Consider the following 27855-nt stretch of genomic DNA (forward strand, 5'->3'; position numbering starts at 1 on the left):
GGGGACTTGTCTACCTTCAATCCCATTAGTCTGTCCAGCACTACCTCCCTAGTGATAGTGATCATCTCAAGGTCCTCCCTTCCCACATTCCTATGACCAGCAATTTTTGGCATGGTTTTTGTGTCTTCCACTGTGAAGACGGAAGCAAAATAATTGTTTAAGGTCTCAGCCATTTCCACATTTCCCATTATTAAATCCCCCTTTTCATCTTCTAAGGGACCAACATTTACTTTAGTCACTCTTTTCCGTTTTATATATCTGTAAAAGCTTTTACTATCTGTTTTTATGTTTTGCGCAAGTTTACCTTTGTAATCTATCTTCCCTTTCTTTATTGCTTTTTTAGTCATTCTTTGCTGTTGTTTAAAATCTTCCCAATCCTCTAGTTTCCCACTAACCTTGGCCACCTTATACGCATTGGTCTTTGATTTGATACTTTCCTTTATTTCCTTGGTTATCCACGGCTGGTTATCTCTTCTCTTGCCGCCCTTCTTTTTCACTGGAATATATTTTTGTTGCGCATTATGAAAGAGCTCCTTAAAAGTCTTCCACTGTTCCTCAATTGTGCCACCGTTTAGTTCTTGTTTCCAGTCTACTTTAGCCAACTCTGCCCTCATCCCACTGTAGTCCCCTTTGTTTAAGCATAGTACTCTCGTTTATGACACAACTTTCTCATCCTCAATCTGTATTACAAATTCAACCATATTGTGATCACTCATTCCGAGAGGATCTTTTACGAGGAGATCGTTTATTTTTCCTGTCTCGTTACACAGGACCAGATCCAAAATGGCTTGCTCCCCTGTAGGCCCTGTTACATACTGTTCTAAGAAACAATCCCGCATGCATTCTATGAATTCCTCCTCCAGGCTACCACCTGCGATTTGATTTGACCAATCGATATGTTGGTTAAAATCCCCCATAACTACTGCCATTCCTTTTTCACATGCCTCCATTATTCCCTTGATTATTGCCCGCCCCACCATGAAGTTATTATTTGGGGGCCTATAAACTACGCCGACCAGTGACTTTTTCCCTTTACTATCTCTAATCTCCACCCTCAATGATTCAACATTTTGTTCATTGGAGCGGCACACAGTTCTCTAGGCAGACAAGAGCAATCGGACATGCCCCAGCATGTAGTCGAACCCAAAGGGGGAATTCAACAGAGACAATGGCTAGCTGAACGGCGATCCATGCCATTGCAACGGACAATGCGGGCAGTAATGGGGCCATCAACACCTGTTAATGGTTCACTTAAGGACAGTTACAGAGACAGTCAGAGACGATCGACTGGTAATGGACCTCTTGTTTCCAACAACGGGGCCTCCAGCTCATGCTGGAGGTGTGGAAGCAGACACTCAGCCAGAGCTTGCAGGTATCAGTAATATACCTGCAGAAACTGCAACGTCAGCGGTCACTTGGCGCGTATGTGCAGGAAGCCTGCAGCCAGATTGATGTACGAGGAGGACTGGCCTGATGTAAGCCCTACGAGGCCAAATGAATACTGGGGTAAATCGCTGGAAGCTGAACTTCAGCGAGTTCATGTGGAGCACATATACAATTCATACACCAGGACGCCACCGATAATGATGAAAGTGTTCCTCAATGGCATCCCAGTATTAATGGAGCTAGACACGGGGGCCAACCAGTCTCTGATGTGTATCAAACAGTTCGAAAGGTTGTGGGTGTCCAAGGCCAGGAGGCCAAAATTATTGCCGATTGACGCACAGCTACGGACATATACAAAGGAGATCATTCCGGTGCTAGGCAGCGCCACAGTAGTCATGACCCACAAAGATTCGGAGAACAGGTTGCCACTCTGGATTGTCCCGGAGGACGGTCCCGCACTACTGGGGAGGAGTTAGCTTGCCATCATGAACTGGAAATGGGGCGATGTCAATGCAATTTCTTCTGTGGAGCGAGCATCATGCTCACAGATCCTGGACAAATTTGACTCATTATTTCAACCCGGCATCGGCACCTTCATGGGGGCCAAGGTAGTGATTCACATAAACCCGGACACCAGACCAGTACATCACAAGGCCAGAGCGGTGCCGTACATGATGCAGGAAAAGATAGAATGCGAATTGGACTGCCTGCTGAGGGAAGGCAGCATCTCGCCAGTCGAATTCAGTGACTGGGCGAGCCCGATTGTGCCGGTGTTCAAGGCGGATGGGTCGGTCAGGATATGTGGTGATTACAAGGCCACCGTCAATCGGGTGTCACTCCAAGACCAGTACCCGCTACCGAGAGCGGAGGACCTCTTTGTGACACTATCCGATGGCAAACCTTTTTCAAAATTGGACCTGACCTCAGCTTACATGACCCAGGAGCTGGCGAGTGAGTCGAAGAAGGTGACCACCATCACGACACACAAGGGGTTATTTGAGTATAACAGATGTCCGTTCGGGATTCGTTCGGCCGCCACGATCTTTCAGCGAAATATGGAAAGCCTCGATTCCAGGGACGTTGGTTTTTCAAGATGACATCCTCATCACGGGTCGCGATACTGAAGAATACCTCCACAACCTGGAGGAGGTGCTATGCAGACTGGACCGGGTAGTGCTGCGACTGAAAAAGGCGAAGTGAGTCTTCTTGAGATAGAATTCCTGGGGAGGAGGGTAGCAGCAGACGGGATCAGACCTACTGCGTCCAAAACGGAAGTGATCCAGAGAGCACCCAGACCCCGTAACACGATGGAGCGGCGTTCGTTCCTGGGGCTCCTGAACTATTTTGGTAACATTCTTCCCAAATTGAGCACGCTGCTAGAGCTGCCACACGTGCTCCTATGCAAAGGTCGCAATTGGGTCTGGGGGGACAGCCAGGAAAGGGTTTTTGATAGAGCACGCAATTTGTTATGCTCCAACAAACTGTTAATGTTATATGACCTGTGTAAGAAACTTGTTTTAACATGTGATGCGTCGTCCTATGGGGTTGGGTGTGTGTTGCAGCATGTCAATGCCAAGGGTCAGTTACAGCCGGTAGCTTATGCCTCCAGAAGTCTGTCCCAGGCAGAAATGGGCTACGGGATGGTAGAAAAGGAAGCGCTAGCATGTGTATATGCAGTAAAAAAAATGCACCAGTACCTGTTTGGCAGGAAATTTGAGCTGGAGACAGATCACAAACCCCTAACGTCCCTTTTGGCCGACAACAAGGCCATAAATGCAAATGCATCGGCCTGCATACAGAGGTGGGCACTCACGTTAGCCACCTATGACTATACAATTTGGCACAGACCTGGCACTGAAAACTGCGCCGATGCACTCAGCAGGCTCCCACTAGCCACCACTGAGGGGGCAACTGAGCATGATGCTGAGATGGTCATGGCTGTTGAAGCTTTCTAAAGCGAAGGCTCACCTGTGACAGCCCGTCAGATTAAAGTCTGGAAAAATAAAGACCCGCTAATGACTTTAGTTAAGAAATGTATCCGGAATAGAGACTGGGCAGCCACGTACAGGGCATGCCCTGAGGAATTTAAACCGTTTCATAGGCGCAAGGATGAATTCTCGATTCAGGCCGATTGCCTACTGTGGTGAAACCGAGTAGTCATGCCCCAGATGGGCAGAGAGGTGTTCATCCGAGAACTCCACAATGGGCACCCGGGCATTGTCATGATGAAGGCAATTGCTAGGTCACACGCTTGGTGGCCAGGGATAGATGCAGACCTGGAACTTTGTGTTCGCAGGTGCAACACGTGTGCCCAGCTGGGCAACGCACCCAGGGAAGCCCCCCTTAGCCCCTGCTCCTGGCCCGCCAAGCCTTGGTCACGCATCCATGTGGACTACGCAGATCCTTTCAAGGGAAAAATGTTTTTGGTTGTAGTGGACGCCTACTCCAAATGGATTGAGTTTTTTTTTGTGCCATTTTAAATTAAAGCACATCCTCTGCCACGGTAGAAAGTCTACGGGCAATGTTCGTCGCCCATGGTCTACCGGATGTCTTGGTCAGCGACAATGGCCCTTGCTTCACAAACACTGAATTCCAGGATTCATGGCAGGCAATGGAATTAACCATGTCAGTACGGCACCGTTCAAGCCGGCCTCAAACGGCCAGGCAGAATGAGCAGTGCAGATAATCAAACGGGATGGGGTTCCCTACAAAGCCACTTATCACGCCTCCTGTTGGCCAATAGATCCTGACCACACTCACTCACAGGGGTTCCACCCGCAGAGCTGCTAATGAAAAGGGCGCTCAAAACCAGGTTAACCCTTATACACCCCACCATGAAAGAAATTGTTGAGAGCAGGCGTCAGTCACAATGTGACTACCATGACAGGAATGCGAGGGCGCGATGTATTGATGTCAATGACCCTGTTTTTGTCCTTAAGTACACTGCAGGGCCCAAATGGCTTGCAGGCACTTGATTGCCAAAGAGGGGAATAGGGTTTTGGTAGTTAAGTTTACCAATGGACAAATCGTCCGCAAACACGTGGATCAAACTAAAAGGAGGTTCAGCAACCCCATAGAAGAAGCAGAGGAGGAACACGACGTGGAGTTTACTCCACCACAGGTGACCAAACACTGGAATCAAGTGGAGGAGAGCCCAGTCACTGTGGGCAGTCCGGACAGGCCTGAGGCACCGCAAACAGTAGACACTCAGGCCAGCGCTCAACAACCGCAGCCCCAATTCAGGCGCTCTACAAGGGAGCATAAACCACCAGAGAGACTTAACTTGTGATCCCAATAAGACTTTAGGGGGTGGAGGTGATGTCATGTATTCAACTATCATTGTAACCCATGTATAATCTGACCTAAGTTGTACACTGTGAGAACAATGACCACTAGGTGGTGAACTTGTGGGAGACACTCCTAATCTGGACCTTCAGGTATAAAAGGGGAAGCTCCACCCACCTTCATCATTTGAGGCCTTGGTAATAAAGGTAACTGGTCACAGAGTGACCTTCTCTCAAGTATGGGCATCGGGTGCATTCATACTGTATAGTAAGGACATATCAGTGACATTTGTAACTCTCAGTCTCTCTCAATGATGGTTGTAACTCTGTCTTTCTCTGTGATAGCTGCAACTCTCAGTCTCTCTGTCATAATTGTAACTTTCAGTCTCTCTCTGTGATAGTTCTAACTCTCAGTCTCTCTCCGTGTTAGTTGTAACTCTCAGTCTCTCTCTGTGATAGTTGTAATTCTCAGTCTCTATCTGTGATAGCTGTAACTCTCAGTCTCTCTGTGATTGTTGTAAATCTCAGTCTCTGTGATAGTTGTAACTCTCAGTCTCTGTGATTGTTGTAACTCCCAGTCTCTCTCTGTGATAGTTGTAACTCTCAGTCTCTGTGATAGTTGTAACTCTCAGTCTCTCTCTGTGATAGTTGTAACTCTCAGTCTCTGTGATAGCTGTAACTCTCAGTCTCTGTGATTGTTGTAATTCTCAGTCTCCCTCTGTGATAGTTGTAACTCTCAGTCTCTCTCTGTGATAGTTGTAACTCTCAGTCTCTCTCTGTGATAGTTGTAACTCTCAGTCTCTCTCTGTGATAGTTGTAACTCTCAGTCTCTCACTGTGATAGTTGTAACTCCCAGTCTCTCTGTGATAGTTGTAACTCTCAGTCTCTCACTGTGATAGTTGTAACTCCCAGTCTCTCTGTGATAGTTGTAACTCTCAGTCTCTCTCTGTGATAGTTGTAACTCTCAGTCTCTCACTGTGATAGTTGTAACTCTCAGTCTCTCTCTGTGATAGTTGTAACTCTCAGTCTCTCACTGTGATAGTTGTAACTCTCAGTCTCTCTCTGTGATAGTTGTAACTCTCAGTCTCTCACTGTGATAGTTGTAACTCCCAGTCTCTCTGTGATAGTTGTAACTCTCAGTCTCTCACTGTGATAGTTGTAACTCCCAGTCTCTCTGTGATAGTTGTAACTCTCAGTCTCTCTCTGTGATAGTTGTAACTCTCAGTCTCTCACTGTGATAGTTGTAACTCTCAGTCTCTCTCTGTGATAGTTCTAACTCTCAGTCTCTTTCTGTGATAGCTGTAACTCTCAGTCTCTCTGTGATTGTTGTAAATCTCAGTCTCTGTGATAGTTGTAACTCTCAGTCTCTGTGATTGTTGTAACTCTCAGTCTCTCTCTGTGATAGTTGTAACTCTCAGTCTCTGTGATAGTTGTAACTCTCAGTCTCTCTCTGTGATAGTTGTAACTCTCAGTCTCTGTGATAGCTGTAACTCTCAGTCTCTGTGATTGTTGTAATTCTCAGTCTCACTCTGTGATAGTTGTAACACTCAGTCTCTCTGTGATAGTTGTAACTCTCAGTCTCTCTCTGTGATAGTTGTAACTCCCAGTCTCTCTCTGTGATAGTTGTAACTCCCAGTCTCTCTCTGTGATAGTTGTAACTCCCAGTCTCTCTCTGTGATAGTTGTAACTCTCAGTCTCTGTCTTGATAGTTGTAACGCTCAGTCTCTCTGTGAAAGTTGTAACTCTCTTTCATGTATTCAACCAGCATTGTAACCCATATATAATCTGACCTAAGTTGTACACTGTGAGAACAATGACCACTAGGTGGTGAACTTGTGGGAGACACTCCTAACCTGGACCTTCAGGTATAAAAGGGGAAGCTCCTTCCACTTCCATCACTTGAGTGCTAAGGAATAAAGGACAGGTCACAGACAGACCATCTCTCAAGCATGGGCCTCGTGTGCATTTATACCGTATAGTAAGGACGTATCAATGGCGACGAGAAACTGGGATTTAAACCACTCGAGCATGGTCACGAGCAGAACAGACGAGAGGTACTATGTTAAGGAATGGTTGGGACAGAGATTCAACATTGTTAAAGCAGCACACAGTTCTCCAGGCAGACAAGGGCAATCGGGCATGCTCCAACATGTAGTCGAACCCAGAGGGGGAGTTCGACAGAGACAATGGCAAGCTGAACAGCGATTCACACCATTGCAAGGGACAATGCGGTCAGTAATGGGGCCATCAACACCTGTTAATGGCGCATTCAAGGACAATCACTGGGACAGTCAGGGACGATCGACTGGCAAGGGACCTTGTGTTTCCAACAGCAACTCATGTTGGAGGCGTGGAGGCATACACTCAGCCGGAGTTTGCAGAGATGAGCAAAATACCTGCAGAAATTGCAGAAATGAACACTGGGGGAAATCGCTGGAAGCTGAAGTTCAGCGAGTTCATGTGGAGCACGTATACAGTTCATACACCTGGACAAATTTGACTCATTATTTCAACCCAGCATTGGCACTTTCATGGGGGCCAAGGTAGTGATTCACATAAACACGGACTCTAGGCCAGTACACCACAAGGCCAGAGCGGTGCCGTATGTGATGCGGGAAAAGATAGAAGGCGAATTGGACCGCCTGCTGAGGGAAAGCATTATCTCGCCAGTCGAATTCAGTGACTGGGCGAGCCCGATTGTGCCGGTGCTCAAGGCGGATGGGTCGGTCAGGATATGTGGTGATTACAAGGCCACCATCAATCGGGTGTCACTCCAAGACCAGTACCCGCTACCGAGAGCGGAGGACCTCTTTGCGACGCTATCCGGCGGCAAACTTTTTTCAAAATTGGACCTGACCTCGGCTTACATGACCCAGCAGCTGGCGAGTGAGTCGAAGAAGCTGACCACCATCACGACACACAATGGGTTCTTTGAGTACAACAGATGTCCGTTCTGGATTTGTTCGGCCGCCGCGATCTTCCAACGAAATATGGAAAGCCTCCTCAAGTCGATTCCAGGGACGGTGGTTTTTCAGGACGACATCCTCATCACGGGTTACGATACTGAAGAACACCTCCACAACCTGGAGGAGGTGCTACGCAGACTGGACCGGGTAGGTCTGTGATTGAAAAAGGCGAAGTGCGTCTTCCTAGCTCCAGAGGTAGAATTCCTGGGGATGAGGGTAGCAGCAGACGGGATCAGCCCTACTGCGTCCAAGACGGAAGTGATCCAGAGAGCACCCAGACCCCGTAACACGACGGAGCTGCGTTCGTTCCTGGGGCTCCTGAACTATTTTGGTAACTTTCTTCCCAAATTGAGCACGCTGCTAGAGCCGTTACACGTGCTCCTACTCAAAGGTCGCGAATGGGTCTGGGGAGACAGCCAGGAAAAGGTTTTTAATAGAGCACGCAATTTGTTATATTCCAACAATCTGTTAACGCTATATGACCCATGTAAGAAACTTGTGTTAACGTGCGATGCGTCGTCCTATGGTGTCGGGTGTGTGTTGCAGCATGTCAATGTCAAGGGTCAGTTACAGCCGGTTGCTTATGCCTCCAGAAGACTGTCCCAGGCAGAAAGGGGCTACGGGATGGTAGAAAAGGAGGCGCTCACATGTGTATATGCGGTAAAGAAAATGCACCAGTACCTGTTTGGCAGGATTTGAGCTGGAGACAGATCACAAACACCTAACGTGCCTTTTGGCCGACGACAAGGCCATAAATGCAAACACATCGGCCGGCATACAGAGGTGGGCATTCACGTTAGCTGCATATGACTACACAATTCGGCACAGACCGGGCACCGTAAACTGCGCCGATGCACTCAGCAGGCTCCCACTAGCCACCACTGAGGGGGCTACCGAGCATGGTGCTGAGATGGTCATGGCTGTTGAAGCTTTTGGAAGTGAAAGCTCACCCATGACAGCCCGTCAGATTAAAGTCTGGACAAATAGAGACCCGCTATTGTCTCCAGTCAAGAAATGTGTCCTGAATGGGGACTGGGCAGCCACGTACAGGGCATGCCCTGAGAAATTTAAACCATTTCACAGGCGCAGGGATGAACCCTTGATTCAGGCCGATTGCCTACTGTGGGGAAACCGCGTAGTCATGCCCCAGATGGGCAGAGAGGTGTTCATCAGAGAACTCCACAATGGGCACCCGAGCATTGTCATGATGAAGGCAATTGCCAGGTCACACGTTTGGTGGCCAGGGATAGACGCAGATCTGGAACTTTGTTCGCAGGTGCAACACATGTGCCCAGTTGGGCAATGCGCCCAGGGAAGCCCCCCTTAGCCCCTGGCCATGGCCCGCCAAGCCTTGGTCATGCATCCATGTGGACTACGCAGGTCCTTTGATGGGGAAAATGTTTTTGGTTGTAGTAGACGCCTACTCCAAATGGATCGAGTGTGATATTTTAAATTCAAGCACATCCTCTGCCACGGTAGAAAGTCTACGGGCAATGTTCGCCGCCCACGATCTACCGGACATCTTGGTCAGCGACAATGGCCCGTGCTTCACAAGCACTGAATTCCAGGACTTCATGGCAGGCAATGGAATTAACCATGTCAGAACGGCACCGTTCAAGCCGGCCTCAAATGGCCAGGCAGAACGAGCAGTGCAGATAATCAAACAGGGGATGCTTCCCTACAAAGCCGCTTATCATGCTTCCTGTTGGCCTACAGATCCCGACCACACTCGCTCACAGGGGTTCCACCCGCAGAGCTGCTCATGAAAAGGACGCTCAAAACCCGGTTATCCCTTATACACCCCACCATGAAAGAAATTGTCGAGAGCAGGCGCCAGTCACAATATCACTACCATGACAGGAATGCGAGGGCGCGATGTATTGATGTAAATGACCCTGTTTTTTGTCCTCAACTACGCTGCAGGGCCCAAATGGCTCACAGGCACTGTGGTTGCCAAAGAGGGAAATAGGATTCTGGTAGTTAAACTTACCAATGGACAAATCTGCCGCAAACATGTGGATCAAACAAAAAGGAGGTTCAGACACCCCATAGAAGAAGCAGAGGAAGAACACGATATAGAGTTCACTCCACCACAGGTGACCGAACACCGGAACCAAAGGGAGGAGAGCCCAGTCACTGTGGGCAGTCCGGATAGGCCTGTGGCACCGCAAACAGCAGACACTCAGGCCAGCGCCCAGTAACCGGAGCCCCAACTCAGGCGCTCTACAATGGAGTGTAAACCACCAGAGAGACTCAACCTGTGATCCCAATAAGACTTTGCGGGGGAGCTGATGTCATGTATTCAACCAGCATTGTAACCCATGTATAATCTGACCTAAGTTGTACACTGTGAGAACAATGACCACTAGGTGGTGAACTTGTGGGAGACACTCCTCGCCTGGACTTTCAGTTATAAATGGGGAAGCTCCACCCACTTCCATCACTTGAGTGCTAAGGAATAAAGGACAGGTCACAGACTGACCTTCTCTCAAGCATGGGCCTCGTGTGCATTTATACTGTATATTAAAGACGTATCACTCTCAGTCTCTCTCTGTGATAGTTGCAACTGTCAGTCTCTCTCGGTGATAGTTGTAACTCTCAGTCTCTGTCTGGGATATCTGTAACTCTCAGTCTGTCTCTGTGATAGTTGTGACTCTCAGTCTGTCTGTGGTAGTTGTAACTCTGAGTCTCTCTCTGTGATTGTTGTGACTCTAAGTCTCGTTCTGTGACCATTGTAACTCTCAGTCTCTCTCTGTGACTGTTGTAACTCTCAGTCTCTGTGATAGTTGTATCTCTCAGTCTCTCTCTGAGACAGTTGTAACTCTTAGTCTCTCTCTGTGATAGTTGTAACTCTCAGTCTCTCTGTGATAGTTGTAACTCTGAGTCTCTCTCTGTGATAGTTGTAACTCTCACTCTCTGTGATAGTTGTAACTCTCAGTCTCTCTCTGTGATAGTGGTAACTCTCAGTCTCTCTCTGTGATAGTTATAACTCTCAGTCTCTCTCTGTGATAGTTGTAACTCTCAGTCTCTCTCTGTGATAGCTGTAACTCTCAGTTTCTCTCTGTGATAGTTGAAAATCTCAGTCTCTCTCTGTGACAGTTGTAATTCTCTATCTCTCACTGTGATTGCTGTAACTCTCAGTCTCTCTCTGATAGTTGGAACTCTCAGTGTCTGTCTGGGATAGCTGTAACTCTCAGTCTGTCTCCGAGATAGTTGTAACTTTCAGTCTATCACTGTGAGAGTCGTAACTCTCAGTCTCTCTCTGTGATAGTTGTAACTCTCAGTCTCTCTCTGGGATAGCTGTAACTCTCAGTCTCTCTCTGTGATAGTTGTAACTCTCACTCTCTGTGATTGTTGTAACTCTCAGTCTCTCTCTGTGATAGCTGTAACTCTCAGTCTCTCTCTGTGATAGTTGTAACTCTCAGTTTCTCTCTGTGATAGTTGTAACTCTCAGTCTCTCTCTGTGATAGTTGTAACTCTCAGTTTCTCTCTGTGATAGTTGAAAATCTCAGTCTCTCTCTGTGACAGTTGTAATTCTCTGTCTCTCACTGTGATTGCTGTAACTCTCAGTCTCTCTCTGATAGTTGGAACTCTCAGTGTCTGTCTGGGATAGCTGTAACTCTCAGTCTGTCTCCGAGATATTTGTAACTTTCAGTCTATCACTGTGAGAGTCGTAACTCTCAGTCTCTCTCTGGGATAGCTGTAACTCTCAGTCTCTCTCTGGGATAGCTGGAACTCTCAGTCTCTGTGATAGTTGTAACTCTCAGTCTCTCTCTGTGACAGTTGTAACTCTCAGTCTCTCTCTGATAGTTGTAACTCTCAGTCTCTGTGATAGTTGTAACTCTCAGTCTCTCTCTGTGATAGTTGTAACTCTCAGACTCTCTCTATGATAGTTGTAACTCTCAGTCTTTCTGTGATAATTGTAACTCTCAGTCCCTTTCTGTGAAAAGTTGTAATTCTCAGTCTCTCTCTGTGACTGTTCTCACTCTCAATCTCTGTCTGTGATAGTTGTAACTCTCAGTCCCTGTCTGTGACAATTGTAAATCTCAGTCCCTGTCTGACAGTTGTAACTCCCAGTCTCCCTCTATGATCGCTGTAACTCTCAGTCCCTTTCTGTGAAAAGTTGTAATTCTCAGTCTCTCTCTGTGACTGTTGTAACTCTCAATCTCTGTCTGTGATAGTTGTAACTCTCAGTCCCTGTCTGTGACAGTTGTAACTCTCTGTTGGAGTGGGTTTTCGGACATAGCAAAGCATGATTGGGTAAGCCAACTATCTGCCTTTCCACGAAATGAACTTTGTACCAAGAAGCCTATCTGTTGTCCCTGATATGAACTCTGCAGCAACAAGTGACTCCTGGCCAGGTGCAGGCCACTGTTTCATAGAAAGCTTTGCAACAGAATAACCAACCACAAAAGAAGATGATAAGGAAGGGCCCCCAAACTCACGCCATGCTATCAGGTTTCACTAGGACTAAACAGTTGTATATAAATGAATTGCGTTGCCATATGGATTGATTGGTTGTATGTAAATGAATTTAAATGATTGTATTCTGCCCCCTATAAACTGCTTATAACCCCGCGACACAATGCACTCGGGGAGAAGGTGTTCACAGATCGCGGGATCTCAACTCTTCTCCCAGAGCTCTGTTAGCAATACAGTTGTCTCTCTTACTTTACTAGAGTCTATGTGAATTTATTTTCATTAACATCTCAGTCACTCTCTGTGATATCGGTAACTCTCAGTCACTCACTGTGACAGTTGTAACTCTCAGTCTCTCTCTGTGATAGCTGTAACTCTCAGTCTCTCTCTGTGATAGTTGTAACTCTCAGTCTTTCTGTGATAATTGTAACTCTCAGTCTTTCTGTGATAATTGTATTTCTCAGTCTCTCTCTGTGATAGTTGTAACTCTCAGTCTCTCTCTGTGATAGTTGTAACTCTCAGTCTCTCTCTGTGATACTTGTAACTCTCAGACTTTCTGTGATAGTTGTATCTCTCAGTCTCTCTCGGTGATAGTTGTAACTCTCAGCCTTTCTCTGTGATAGTTGTAACTCTCAGTCTACCTCTCTGATAGTTGTAACCCTCAATCTCACTTTCTGATAGTTGTAATTCTTAGTCTCTGTGATAGTTGTAACTCGCAGTCTCGCTGTGATAATTGTAACTCGCAGTCTTTCTCTGTGATAGTTGTAACTCTCTGTCTCTGTCTGTGATAGTTGTAACTCTCAGTCTGTCTCTGTGATAGTTGTAACTCTCAGTCTCTCTTTGTGATGGTTGTGACTCTCAGTCTGTCTGTGGTAGTTGTAACTCTCAGTCTCTCTTTGTGATATTTGTAACTCTCAGTCTCTCTCTCTGTGATAATTGTAACTCTCAGTCTCTCTCTGTGATAGTTGTAACTCTCAGTCCCTGTCTGTGACAATTGTAAATCTCAGTCCCTGTCTGACAGTTGTATCTCCCAGTCTCTCTCTATGATCGCTGCAACTCTCAGTGCCTTTCTGTGAAAAGTTGTAATTCTCAGTCTCTCTCTGTGACTGTTGTAACTCTCAATCTCTGTCTGTGATAGTTGTAACTCTCAGTCCCTGTCTGTGACAGTTGTAACTCTCTGTTGGAGTGGGTTTTCGGACATAGCAAAGCATGATGGGGTAAGCCAACTATCTGCCTTTCCACGAAATGAACTTTGTACCAAGAAGCCTATCTGTTGTCCCTGATATGAACTCTGCAGCAACAAGTGACTCCTGGCCAGGTGCAGGCCACTGTTTCATAGAAAGCTTTGCAACAGAATAACTAACCACAAAAGAAGATAATGAGGAAGGGCCCACAAACTCACGCCATGCTATCAGGTTTCACTAGGACTAAAAAGTTGTATATAAATGAATTGCATTGCCATATGGATTGATTGGTTGTATGTAAATGAATTTTAATGATTGTATTCCGCCCCCTATCAACTGCTTATAACCCCGCAACACAATGCACTCGGGGAGAAGGTGTTCACAGATCGCGGGATCTCAACTCTTCTCCCAGAGCTCTGTTAGCAATACAGTTGTCTCTCTTACTTTACTGGAGTCTATGTGAATTTATTTTCATTAACATCTCAGTCGCACTCTGTGATAGTTGTAACTCTCAGTCACTCACTGTGACAGTTGTAACTCTCAGTCTCTCTGTGATAGTTGTAACTCTCAGTCTCTCTGTGATAATTGTAACTCTCAGTCTTTCTGTGATAATTGTATCTCTCAGTCTCTCTCTGTGATAGTTGTAACTCTCAGTCTCTCTCTGTGATAGTTATAACTCTCAGTCTCTCTGTGATAGTTGTAACTCTCAGTCTCTCTCTGTGATAGTTGTAACTCTCAGTCTTTCTGTGATAATTGTATCTCTCAGTCTCTCTCCGTGATAGTTGTAACTCTCAGTCTCTCTCTGTGATAGTTGTAACTCTCAGTCTCTCTGTGATAGTTGTAACTCTCAGTCTCTCTCTGTGATAGTTGTAACTCTCAGTCTTTCTGTGATAATTGTATCTCTCAGTCTCTCTCGGTGATAGTTGTAACTCTCAGTCTCTCTCGGTGATAGTTGTAACTCTCAGCCTTTCTCTGTGATAGTTGTGACTCTCAGTCTCCCTCTCTGATAGTTGTAACCCTCAATCTCACTTTCTGATAGTTGTAATTCTTAGTCTCTGTGATAGTTGTAACTCGCAGTCTCTCTCTGTGATAGTTGTAACTCTCAGTCTTTCTGTGATAATTGTATCTCTCAGTCTCTCTCCGTGATAGTTGTAACTCTCAGTCTCTCTCTGTGATAGTTGTAACTCTCAGTCTCTCTGTGATAGTTGTAACTCTCAGTCTCTCTCTGTGATAGTTGTAACTCTCAGTCTTTCTGTGATAATTGTATCTCTCAGTCTCTCTCGGTGATAGTTGTAACTCTCAGTCTCTCTCTGTGATAGTTGTGACTCTCAGTCTCTCTCTGTGATAGTTGTAACTCTCAGTCTCTCTCTGTGATAGTTGTAACTCTCAGTCTCTCTCTGTGATAGTTGTAACTCTCAGTCTCTGACTGTGATAGTTGTAACTCTTAGCCTTTCTCTGTGATAGTTGTGACTCTCAGTCTCTCTCTGTGATAGTTGTAACTCTCAGTCTGTCTCTGTGATAGTTGTAACTCTCAGTCTCTCTCTGTGATAGGTGTAACTCTCAGTCTCTCTCTGTGAGTGTTGAAACTCTCAGTCTTTCTCTCAGACAGTTGTAACTCTCAATTCCTCTTTGTGATAGTTGTAACTCTTAGTCTCTCTCTGCGATAGTTGTAACTCTCAGTCTCCCTCTCTGATAGTTGTAACCCTCAATCTCACTTTCTGAAAGTTGTAATTCTTAGTCTCTGTGATAGTTGTAACTCGCAATCTCGCTGTGATAGTTGTAACTCTCTGTCTCTGTCTCTGATAGTTGTAACGCTCAGTCTCTCTCTGTGACAGTTGTAACTCTCAGCCTCTCTTTGTGATAGCTGTAACTCTCAGTTTCTCTGTGAAAGTTGTAACTCTCAGTCTCTTTGATAGTTGTAACTCTCAGTCTCTCTCTGTGATCGTTGTAACTCTCAGTTTCTCTGTGACAGTTGTAACTCTCAGTTTCTCTGTGAAAGTTGTAACTCGCAGTCTCTCTCTGTGATAGTTGTAACTCTCCGTCTCTCTCTGTGACAGTTCTAACTCTCAGTCTCTCTCTGTGATAGCTGTAACTCTCAGTCTCTCTCTGTGACAGTTGTAACTCTCAGTCTCTCTGTGATAGTTGCAACTCTCAGTCTCTCTCTTTGATAGTTGTAACTCTCAGTCTCTCTCGGTGATAGTTGTAACTCTCAGTCTCTGACAGTTGCAACACTAAGTCTCTGGCTGTGATCGTTGCAACTCTCAATCTCTCTTTCTTATAGTTGTAACTCTTAGTCTCTGTGATAATTGTAACTCGCAGTCTTTCTCTGTGATAGTTGTAACTCTCAATCTCTCTCTGTGACTGTTGCAACTCTCAGTCTCTCTCTGTGACAGTTGTAACTCTCAGTCTCTCTCTTTGATACCTGTAATTCTCAGTCTCTGATAGTTGTAACTCAGTCTCTCTCTGTGATAGCTGTAATTCTCAGTCTCTCTCTTTTGATAGCTGTAATTCTCAGTCTTTCTCTGTGACAGTTGTAACTCTCAGTCTCTCTCTGTGATAGCTGTAATTCTCAGTTTCTCTGTGAAAGTTATAACTCTCAATCTCTCTGTGCTAGTTGTAATGCTCGGTCTCTCTCTGTGACAGGTGTAACTCTCAGTCTCTCTCTTTGACAGTGGTAACTCTCAGTCTCACTCTGTGATAGTTGTAACTCTCAGTTTCTGTCTGTGATAATTGTAACTCTCAGTATCTCTGTGATAGTTGTAACTCTCAGATTCTGACAGTTGTAACTCTGTCTCTCCCTCTGATAGTTGTAACTCTCAGATTCTGACAGTTGTAACTCTGTCTCAGCCTCTGATAGTTGTAACTCTCAGTCTCTCTCTGTGATACTTGTACCTCTCAGTCTCTCTCTGTGATAGTTGTAACTCTCAGTCTCTGTGATAGTTTAACTCTCAGTCTCTCTCTCTCTGATAATTGTAATTCTCATATTCTCACTGTGATAGCTGTAACTCTCAGTCTCTCTCTCTCTGAGAGTTGTAATTCTCATATTCTCACTGTGATGGCTGTAACTCTCAGTCACTGATAGTTGTAACTCTCAGTCTCGGTGATAGTTGTAACTCTCAGTCTCTGTCTGTGACAGTTGTAACTCTCAGTCTCTCTCTGTGATAGTTGTAACTCTCAGTCTCTCTCTGTGATAGTTGTAACTCCCATTCTCTCTCTGTGATACTTGTACCTCTCAGTCTCTCTCTGTGATAGTTGTAACTCTCAGTCTCTGTGATAGTTTAACTCTCAGTCTCTCTCTCTCTGATAGTTGTAATTCTCATATTCTCACTGTGATAGCTGTAACTCTCAGTCTCTCTCTCTGATAGCTGCAACTCTCAGTCTCTCTCTGTGATGGCTGTAACTCTCAGTCACTGATAGTTGTAACTCTGAGTCTTTCTCTGTGATAGTTGTAACTCTCAGTCTCAGTGATAGTTGTAACTCTCAGTCTCTCTCTGTGATAGTTGTAACTCTGAGTCTCTCTCTTTGATAGTTGTAACTCTCAGTCTCTCTCTGTGATAGTTGTAACTCTCAGTCTCTCTCTGTGATAGTTGTAACTCTCAGTCTCTCTGTGATAGTTGTAACTCTCAGTCTCTCTCTGTGATAGTTGTACGCTCAGTCTCTCTCTGTGATAGTTGTAACTCTCAGTCTCTCGGTAATAGTTGTAACTCTCAGTCTCTGACAGTTGCAACACTAAGTCTCTGGCTGTGATAGTTGTAACTCTCAATCTCTCTTTCTGATAGTTGTAACTCTTAGTCTCTGTGATAATTGTAACTCGCAGTCTTTCTCTGTGATAGTTGTAACTCTCAGTCTCTCTCTTTGATAGCTTTAAATCTCAGTCTCTGTGACAGTTGTAACTCTCAGTCTCTCTCTTTGATACCTGTAATTCTCAGTCTCTTTGATAGTTGTAACTCAGTCTCTCTCTGTGATAGCTGTAATTCTCAGTCTCTCTCTTTGATAGCTGTAATTCTCAGTCTCTCTCTTTGACAGTGGTAACTCTCAGTCTCACTCTGTGATAGTTGTAACTCTCAGTTTCTGTCTGTGATAGTTATAACACTCAGTCTCTCTCTCGGTGTTTCGTTGTAAATCTCAATCTCTGTCTGTGTCAGTTGTATCTCTCAGTCTCTCAGTGAAAGTTGTAACTCTCAGTCTCTCTCTGTGACTGTTGTAACTGTCAGTCTCTGTCTCTGATCGTTGTAACTCTTAGTCTCTGTGATCGTTATAACTGTCAGTCTCTCTCTCTAATTGTTGTAACTCTCAGTCTCTCTCTCTCTGTGATAGCTGTAACTCTCAGTCTCTGTCTGTGATAGTTGAAACGCCCAGTCTCTCTCTGTGACTGTTGTAACACTCAGTCTCTCTCTGTGAGTGTTGAAACTCTCAGTCTCTCTCTGTGACTGTTGTAACTCTGTCTCTCTCAAAGATTGCTGTTACTCTCAGTCTCTCTCTGTGATAGTTGTAACACTCAGTCTTTCTCTCAGACAGTTGTAACTCTCAATTCCTCTTTGTGATAGTTGTAACTCTTAGTCTCTCTCTGTGATAGGTGTAACTCTATCTCTGTCTGTGAAAGTTGTAATTCTCAGTCTCTCTGTGTGATATTGTGACTCTCAGTCTCTCTCTCTCTGTGATAGCTGTAACTCTCCGGCTCTCTCTGTGACAGTTGTATCTCTCAGTCTCTCTGTGGAAGTTGTAATTCAAAGTCTCTCTGTGTGATAGTTGTAACTCTCAGTCTTTCTCTGTGACAGTTGTAACTCTCAGTCTCTCTCTGTGATAGTTGTAACTCTCAGTCTTTCTCTGTGACAGTTGTAACTCTCAGTCTCTCTCTGTGATAGTTGTAACTCTCAGTCTCTCTCTGTGATAGTTGTAACTCTCAGTCTCTCTCTGTGATAGTTGTAACTCTCAGTCTCTCTCTGTGATAGGTGTAACTCTCAGTGTCTATGACAGTTGTAACTCTCAGTCTCTCTCTGTGATAGTTGTAACTCTCAGTCTTTCTGTGATAATTGTATCTCTCAGTCTCTCTCCGTGATAGTTGTAACTCTCAGTCTCTCTCTGTGATAGTTGTAACTCTCAGTCTCTCTTTGTGATAGTTGTAACTCTCAGTCTCTCTCTCTGATAGTTGTAACTCTCAGTCTCTCTCTGTGATAGTTGTAACTCTCAGTCTCTCTCTGTGATAGTTGTAACTCTCAGTCTCTCTCTGTGATAGTTGTAACTCTCAGTCTCTCTCTGTGATAGGTGTAACTCTCAGTGTCTATGACAGTTGTAACTCTCAGTCTCTCTCTGTGATAGTTGTAACTCTCAGTCTCTCTCTGTGATAGTTGTAACTCTCAGTCTTTCTGTGATAATTGTATCTCTCAGTCTCTCTCCGTGATAGTTGTAACTCTCAGTCTCTCTCTGTGACTGTTGTAACTCTGTCTCTCTCAAAGATTGCTGTTACTCTCAGTCTCTCTCTGTGATAGTTGTAACTCTCAGTCTTTCTCTGTGATAGGTGTAACTCTATCTCTGTCTGTGAAAGTTGTAATTCTCAGTCTCTCTGTGATAGTTGTAACTCTCAGTCTTTCTCTGTGACAGTTGTAACTCTCAGTCTCTCTCTGATAGTTGTAACACTCAGTCTCTCTCTGTGATAGTTGTAACTCTCAGTCTCTCTCTGTGATAGTTGTAACTCTCAGTCTTTCTGTGATAATTGTATCTCTCAGTCTCTCTCCGTGATAGTTGTAACTCTCAGTCTCTCTCTGTGATAGTTGTAACTCTCAGTCTCTCTGTGATAGGTGCAACTCTCAGTCTCTCTCTGTGATAGTTGTAACTCTCAGTCTTTCTGTGATAATTGTATCTCTCAGTCTCTCTCGGTGATAGTTGTAACTCTCAGCCTTTCTCTGTGATAGTTGTGATTCTCAGTCTCCCTCTCTGATAGTTGTAACCCTCAATCTCACTTTCTGTTAGTTGTAAATCTTAGTCTCTGTGATAGTTGTAACTCTCAGTCTCTCTCTGTGATAGTTGTAACTCTCAGTCTCTCTCTTTGATACCTGTAATTCTCAGTCTCTTTGATAGTTGTAACTCAGTCTCTCACTGTGATAGCTGTAATTCTCAGTCTCTCTCTTTGATAGCTGTAATTCTCAGTCTCTCTCTTTGACAGTGGTAACTCTCAGTCTCACTCTGTGATAGTTGTAACTCTCAGCTTCTGTCTGTGATAATTGTAACTCTCAGTCTCTCTCTGTGATAGTTGTAACTCTCAGTTTCTGTCTGTGATAGTTATAACGCTCAGTCTCTCTCTCGGTGTTTCGTTGTAAATCTCAATCTCTGTCTGTGTCAGTTGTATCTCTCAGTCTCTCTGTGAAAGTTGTAACTCTCAGTCTCTCTCTGTGACTGTTGTAACTGTCAGTCTCTGTCTCTGATCGTTGTAACTCTTAGTCTCTGTGATCGTTATAACTGTCAGTCTCTCTCTCTAATTGTTGTATCTCTCAGTCTCTCTCCGTGATAGTTGTAATTCTCAGTCTCTCTCTGTGATAGTTGTAACTCTCAGTCTCTCTCTGTGATAGGTGTAACTCTCAGTCTCTCTCGGTGATAGTTGTAACTCTCAGCCTTTCTCTGTGATAGTTGTGACTCTTAGTCTCCCTCTCTGATAGTTGTAACCCTCAATCTCACTTTCTGATAGTTGTAATTCTTAGTCTCTGTGATAGTTGTAACTCGCAGTCTCGCTGTGATAATTGTAACTCGCAGTCTTTCTCTGTGATAGTTGTAACTCTCAATCTCTCTCTGTGACAGTTGTAACTCTCAGTCTCTCTCTGTGAGTGTTGAAACTCTCAGTCTCTCTCTGTGACTGTTGTAACTCTGTCTCTCTCAAAGATTGCTGTTACTCTCAGTCTCTCTCTGTGATAGTTGTAACACTCAGTCTTTCTCTCAGACAGTTGTAACTCTCAATTCCTCTTTGTGATAGTTGTAACTCTTAGTCTCTCTCTGTGATAGGTGTAACTCTATCTCTGTCTGTGAAAGTTGTAATTCTCAGTCTCTCTGTGTGATATTGTGACTCTCAGTCTCTCTCTCTCTGTGATAGCTGTAACTCTCCGGCTCTCTCTGTGACAGTTGTATCTCTCAGTCTCTCTGTGGAAGTTGTAATTCAAAGTCTCTCTGTGTGATAGTTGTAACTCTCAGTCTTTCTCTGTGACAGTTGTAACTCTCAGTCTCTCTCTGTGATAGTTGTAACTCTCAGTCTTTCTCTGTGACAGTTGTAACTCTCAGTCTCTCTCTGTGATAGTTGTAACTCTCAGTCTCTCTCTGTGATAGTTGTAACTCTCAGTCTCTCTCTGTGATAGTTGTAACTCTCAGTCTCTCTCTGTGATAGGTGTAACTCTCAGTGTCTATGACAGTTGTAACTCTCAGTCTCTCTCTGTGATAGTTGTAACTCTCAGTCTTTCTGTGATAATTGTATCTCTCAGTCTCTCTCCGTGATAGTTGTAACTCTCAGTCTCTCTCTGTGATAGTTGTAACTCTCAGTCTCTCTTTGTGATAGTTGTAACTCTCAGTCTCTCTCTCTGATAGTTGTAACTCTCAGTCTCTCTCTGTGATAGTTGTAACTCTCAGTCTCTCTCTGTGATAGTTGTAACTCTCAGTCTCTCTCTGTGATAGTTGTAACTCTCAGTCTCTCTCTGTGATAGGTGTAACTCTCAGTGTCTATGACAGTTGTAACTCTCAGTCTCTCTCTGTGATAGTTGTAACTCTCAGTCTCTCTCTGTGATAGTTGTAACTCTCAGTCTTTCTGTGATAATTGTATCTCTCAGTCTCTCTCCGTGATAGTTGTAACTCTCAGTCTCTCTCTGTGACTGTTGTAACTCTGTCTCTCTCAAAGATTGCTGTTACTCTCAGTCTCTCTCTGTGATAGTTGTAACTCTCAGTCTTTCTCTGTGATAGGTGTAACTCTATCTCTGTCTGTGAAAGTTGTAATTCTCAGTCTCTCTGTGATAGTTGTAACTCTCAGTCTTTCTCTGTGACAGTTGTAACTCTCAGTCTCTCTCTGATAGTTGTAACACTCAGTCTCTCTCTGTGATAGTTGTAACTCTCAGTCTCTCTCTGTGATAGTTGTAACTCTCAGTCTTTCTGTGATAATTGTATCTCTCAGTCTCTCTCCGTGATAGTTGTAACTCTCAGTCTCTCTCTGTGATAGTTGTAACTCTCAGTCTCTCTGTGATAGGTGCAACTCTCAGTCTCTCTCTGTGATAGTTGTAACTCTCAGTCTTTCTGTGATAATTGTATCTCTCAGTCTCTCTCGGTGATAGTTGTAACTCTCAGCCTTTCTCTGTGATAGTTGTGATTCTCAGTCTCCCTCTCTGATAGTTGTAACCCTCAATCTCACTTTCTGTTAGTTGTAAATCTTAGTCTCTGTGATAGTTGTAACTCTCAGTCTCTCTCTGTGATAGTTGTAACTCTCAGTCTCTCTCTTTGATACCTGTAATTCTCAGTCTCTTTGATAGTTGTAACTCAGTCTCTCACTGTGATAGCTGTAATTCTCAGTCTCTCTCTTTGACAGTGGTAACTCTCAGTCTCACTCTGTGATAGTTGTAACTCTCAGCTTCTGTCTGTGATAATTGTAACTCTCAGTCTCTCTCTGTGATAGTTGTAACTCTCAGTTTCTGTCTGTGATAGTTATAACGCTCAGTCTCTCTCTCGGTGTTTCATTGTAAATCTCAATCTCTGTCTGTGTCAGTTGTATCTCTCAGTCTCTCTGTGAAAGTTGTAACTCTCAGTCTCTCTCTGTGACTGTTGTAACTGTCAGTCTCTGTCTCTGATCGTTGTAACTCTTAGTCTCTGTGATCGTTATAACTGTCAGTCTCTCTCTCTAATTGTTGTATCTCTCAGTCTCTCTCCGTGATAGTTGTAATTCTCAGTCTCTCTCTGTGATAGTTGTAACTCTCAGTCTCTCTCTGTGATAGGTGTAACTCTCAGTCTCTCTCGGTGATAGTTGTAACTCTCAGCCTTTCTCTGTGATAGTTGTGACTCTCAGTCTCCCTCTCTGATAGTTGTAACCCTCAATCTCACTTTCTGATAGTTGTAATTCTTAGTCTCTGTGATAGTTGTAACTCGCAGTCTCGCTGTGATAATTGTAACTCGCAGTCTTTCTCTGTGATAGTTGTAACTCTCTGTCTCTGTCTCTGATAGTTGTAACGCTCAGTCTCTCTCTTTGTTAGCTGTAATTCTCAGTCTCACTCTGTGACAGTTGTAACTCTCAGTCTCTCTCTGTGATAGTTGTAACTCTCAGTCTCTCTCTGTGATAGTTGTAACTCTCAGTCTCTCTCTGTGATAGTTGTAACTCTCAGTCTCTCTCTGTGATAGTTGTAACTCTCAGTCTCTCTCTGTGATAGTTGTAACTCTCAGTCTCTCTCTGTGATAGTTGTAACTCTCAGTCTCTCTCTGTGATAGTTGTAACTCTCAGTCTCTCTCTGTGATAGTTGTAACTCTCAGTCTCTCTCTCTGATAGTTGCAACTCTCAGTCTCTCTCTGTGATAGTTGTAACTCTCAGTCTCTCTCTGTTATAGGTGTAACTCTCAGTGTCTATGATAGTTGTAACTCTCAGTCTCTCTCGGTGATAGTTGTAACTCTCAGTCTCTCTCTGTGATAGTTGTAACTCTCAGTCTTTCTGTGATAATTGTATCTCTCAGTCTCTCTCCGTGATAGTTGTAACCCTCAGTCTCTCTCTGTGATAGTTGTAACCCTCAGTCTCTCTGTGATAGGTGTAACTCTCAGTCTCTCTCTGTGATAGTTGTAACTCTCAGTCTTTCTGTGATAATTGTATCTCTCAGTCTCTCTCGGTGATAGTTGTAACTCTCAGCTTTTCTCTGTGATAGTTGTGACTCTCAGTCTCTCTCTTTGATAGTTGTAACTCTCAGTCTCTCTCTGTGATAGTTGTCACTCTCAGTCTCTCTCTTTGATAGTTGTAACTCTCAGTCTCTCTCTGTGATAGTTGTAACTCTCAGTCTCTCTCTGTGATAGTTGTAACTCTCAGTCTCTCTGTGATAGTTGTAACTCTCAGTCTCTGACAGTTGCAACACTAAGTCTCTGGCTGTGATAGTTGTAACTCTCAATCTCTCTTTCTGATCGTTGTAACTCTTAGTCTCTGTGATAGTTATAACTGTCAGTCTCTCTCTCTGATTGTTGTAACTCTCAGTCTCTCTCTGTGAGTGTTGAAACTCTCAGTCTCTCTCTGTGACTGTTGTAACTCTGTCTCTCTCAAAGATTGCTGTTACTCTCAGTCTCTCTCTGTGATAGTTGTAACTCTCAGTCTCTCTCTGTGATAGGTGTAACTCTATCTCTGTCTGTGAAAGTTGTAATTCTCAGTCTCTCTGTGTGATATTGTGACTCTCAGTCTCTCTCTCTCTGTAATAGCTGTAACTCTCCGGCTCTCTCTGTGACAGTTGTATCTCTCAGTCTCTCTGTGGAAGTTGTAATTCTCAGTCTCTCTGTGTGATAGTTGTAACTCTCAGTCTTTCTCTGTGACAGTTGTAACTCTCAGTCTCTCTCTGTGATAGTTGTAACTCTCAGTCTTTCCCTGTGACAGTTGTAACTCTCAGTCTTTCTCTGTGACAGTTGTAACTCTCAGTCTCTCTCTGTGTTAGTTGTAACTCTCAGTCTCTCTCTGTGATAGTTGTAACTCTCAGTCTCTCTCTGTGATAGTTGTAACTCTCAGTCTCTCTGTGTGATAGTAGTAACTCTCAGTCTCTCTCTGTGATAGTTGTAACTCTCAGTCTCTCTCTGTGATAGTTGTAACTCTCAGTCTCTCTCTGTGATAGTTGTAACTCTCAGTCTCTCTCTGTGATAGTTGTAACTCTCAGTCTCTTTCTGTGATAATAGTAACTCTCAGTCTCTCTCTGTGATAGTTGTACGCTCAGTCTCTCTCGGTGATAGTTGTAACTCTCAGTCTCTGACAGTTGCAACACGAAGTCTCTGGCTGTGATAGTTGTAACTCTCAATCTCTCTTTCTGATCGTTGTAACTCTTAGTCTCTGTGATAGTTATAACTGTCAGTCTCTCTCTCTGATTGTTGTAACTCTCAGTCTCTCTCTGTGAGTGTTGAAACTCTCAGTCTCTCTCTGTGACTGTTGTAACTCTGTCTCTCTCAAAGATTGCTGTTACTCTCAGTCTCTCTCTGTGATAGTTGTAACTCTCAGTCTCTCTCTGTGATAGGTGTAACTCTATCTCTGTCTGTGAAAGTTGTAATTCTCAGTCTCTCTGTGTGATATTGTGACTCTCAGTCTCTCTCTCTCTGTAATAGCTGTAACTCTCCGGCTCTCTCTGTGACAGTTGTATCTCTCAGTCTCTCTGTGGAAGTTGTAATTCTCAGTCTCTCTGTGTGATAGTTGTAACTCTCAGTCTTTCTCTGTGACAGTTGTAACTCTCAGTCTCTCTCTGTGATAGTTGTAACTCTCAGTCTTTCCCTGTGACAGTTGTAACTCTCAGTCTTTCTCTGTGACAGTTGTAACTCTCAGTCTCTCTCTGTGTTAGTTGTAACTCTCAGTCTCTCTCTGTGATAGTTGTAACTCTCAGTCTCTCTCTGTGATAGTTGTAACTCTCAGTCTCTCTCTGTGATAGTTGTAACTCTCAGTCTCTCTGTGTGATAGTAGTAACTCTCAGTCTCTCTCTGTGATAGTTGTAACTCTCAGTCTCTCTCTGTGATAGTTGTAACTCTCAGTCTCTCTCTGTGATAGTTGTAACTCTCAGTCTCTCTCTGTGATAGTTGTAACTCTCAGTCTCTCTCTGTGATAGTTGTAACTCTCAGTCTCTTTCTGTGATAGTAGTAACTCTCAGTCTCTGACAGTTGCAACACGAAGTCTCTGGCTGTGATAGTTGTAACTCTCAATCTCTCTTTCTGATCGTTGTAACTCTTCGTCTCTGTGATAATTGTAACTCGCAGTCTTTCTCTGTGATAGTTGTAACTCTCAATCTCACTCTGTGACTGTTGCAATTCTCAGTCTCTGTCTGTGACAGTTGTAACTCAGTCTCTCTCTGCGATAGCTGTAACTCTCAGTCTCTGTCTGTGATAGTTGAAACTCTCAGTCTCTCTCTGTGATTGTTATAACTGTCAGTCTCTCTCTCTGATTGTTGTAACTCTCAGTCTCTCTCTCTCTGTGATAGCTGTAACTCTCAGTCTCTGTCTGTGACAGTTGAAACTCTCAGTCTCTCTCTGTGACTGTTGTAACTGTCAGTCTCTGTCTCTGATAGTTGTAACTCTTAGTCTCTGTGATAGTTATAACTGTCAGTCTCTCTCTCTGATAGTTGTAACTCTCAGTCTCTGTCTCTCTGTGATAGCTGTAACTCTCAGTCTCTGTCTGTGATAGTTGAAACTCCCAGTCTCTCTCTGTGACTGTTGTAACACTCAGTCTCTCTCTGTGAGTGTTGAAACTCTCAGTCTCTCTCTGTGACTGTTGTAAATCTGTCTCTCTCAAAGATTGCTGTTACTCTCAGTCTCTCTCTGTGATAGTTGTAACTCTCAGTCTTTCTCTGTGATAGGTGTAACTCTATCTCTGTCTGTGAAAGTTGTAATTCTCAGTCTCTCTGTGATAGTTGTAACTCTCAGTCTTTCTCTGTGACAGTTGTAACTCTCAGTCTCTCTCTGATAGTTGTAACACTCAGTCTCTCTCTGTGATAGTTGTAACTCTCAGTACCTCTCTGTGATAGTTGTAACTCTCAGTCTCTCTCTGTGATAGTTGTAACTCTCAGTCTCTCTCTGTGATAGTTGTAAATCTCAGTCTCTCTCTGTGATAGTTGTAACTCTCAGTCTCTCTCTGTGATAGTTGTAACTCTCAGTCTCTCTCTGTGATAGTTGTAACTCTCAGTCTCTCTCTGTGATAGTTGTAACTCTCAGTCTCTCTCTCTGATAGTAGTAACTCTCAGTCTCTCTCTGTGATAGTTGTAACTCTCAGTCTCTCTCTGTGATAGTTGTAACTCTCAGTCTCTCTCTGTGATAATTGTAACTCTCAGTCTCTCTCTCTGATAGTTGTAACTCTCAGTCTCTCTCTGTGATAGTTGTAACTCTCAGTCTCTCTCTGTGATAGTTGTAACTCTCAGTCTCTCTCTGTGATAGGTGTAACTCTCAATCTCTGTGACAGTTGTAACTCTCAGTCTCTCTCTGTGATAGGTGTAACTCTCAGTCTCTGTTACAGTTATAACTCTCAGTCTCTGACTGTGATAGTTGTAACTCTCAGTCTCTCTCTGTGATAGTTGTAACTCTCAGTCTCTCTCTGTGATAGTTGTAACTCTCAATCTCTCTCTGTGATAGTTGTAACTCTCAGTCTCTCTCTGTGATAGTTGTAACTCTCAGTCTCTCTCTGTGATAGTTGTAACTCTCAGTCTCTCTCTGTGATAGTAGTAACTCTCAGCCTCCCTCTGTGATAGTTGTAACTCTCAGTCTCTCTGCTAGCTGTAACTCTGAATCTCTGATCGGTATAACTCTCAGTCTCTCTCTGTGATAGTTGTAATTCTCAGTCTCTGTGATAGCTGTAAGTCTCAGTATCTCTGTGATAGTTGTAACTCAGTCTCTGTGATAGCTGTAACTCTCCGTCTTTGTGATAGCTGTAATTCTCAGATTCTGACAGTTGTAACTCTCCGTCTCTCTCTCTGCTAGATGAAACTTTCAGTCTCTCTCTGTGACAGTTGTAACTCTGTCTCTCCCTCTGATAGTTGTAACTCTCAGTCTCTCTCTGTGATACTTGTACCTCTCAGTCTCTCTCTGTGATAGTTGTAACTCTCAGTCTCTGTGATAGTTTAACTCTCAGTCTCTCTCTCTCTGATAGTTGTAATTCTCATATTCTCACTGTGATAGCTGTAACTCTCAGTCTCTCTCTCTCTGAGAGTTGTAATTCTCATATTCTCACTGTGATGGCTGTAACTCTCAGTCACTGATAGTTGTAACGCTCAGTCTCAGTGATAGTTGTAACTCTCAGTCTCTGTCTGTGATAGTTGTAACTCTCAGTCTCTCTCTTTGATAGTTGTAACTCTCAGTCTCTCTCTGTGATAGTTGTAACTCTCAGTCTCTCTCTTTGATAGTTGTAACTCTCAGTCTCTCTCTGTGATAGTTGTAACTCTCAGTCTCTTACTGTGATAGTTGTAACTCTCAGTCTCTCTCTGTGATAGTTGTACGCTCAGTCTCTCTCTGTGATAGTTGTAACTCTCAGTCTCTCTGTGATAGTTGTAACTCTCAGTCTCTCTCTGTGATAGTTGTAACTCTCAGTCTCTCTCGGTGATAGTTGTAACTCTCAGTCTCTGACAGTTGCAACACTAAGTCTCTGGCTGTGATAGTTGTAACTCTCAATCTCCCTTTCTGATAGTTGTAACTCTTAGTCTCTGTGATAATTGTAACTCGCAGTCTTTCTCTGTGATAGTTGTAACTCTCAATCTCTCTCTGTGACTGTTGCAACTCTCAGTCTCTGTCTGTGACAGTTGTAACTCTGTCTCTTTGATAGTTGTAACTCTCAGTCTCTCTCTGTGATAGTTGTAACTCTCAGTCTCTCTCTTTGATACCTGTAATTCTCAGTCTCTTTGATAGTTGTAACTCAGTCTCTCTCTGTGATAGCTGTAATTCTCAGTTTCTCTGTGAAAGTTG

The sequence above is a fragment of the Pristiophorus japonicus genome, chromosome X (genome assembly GCF_044704955.1).
Source record: "Pristiophorus japonicus isolate sPriJap1 chromosome X, sPriJap1.hap1, whole genome shotgun sequence".
NCBI lineage: Eukaryota > Metazoa > Chordata > Chondrichthyes > Pristiophoridae > Pristiophorus > Pristiophorus japonicus.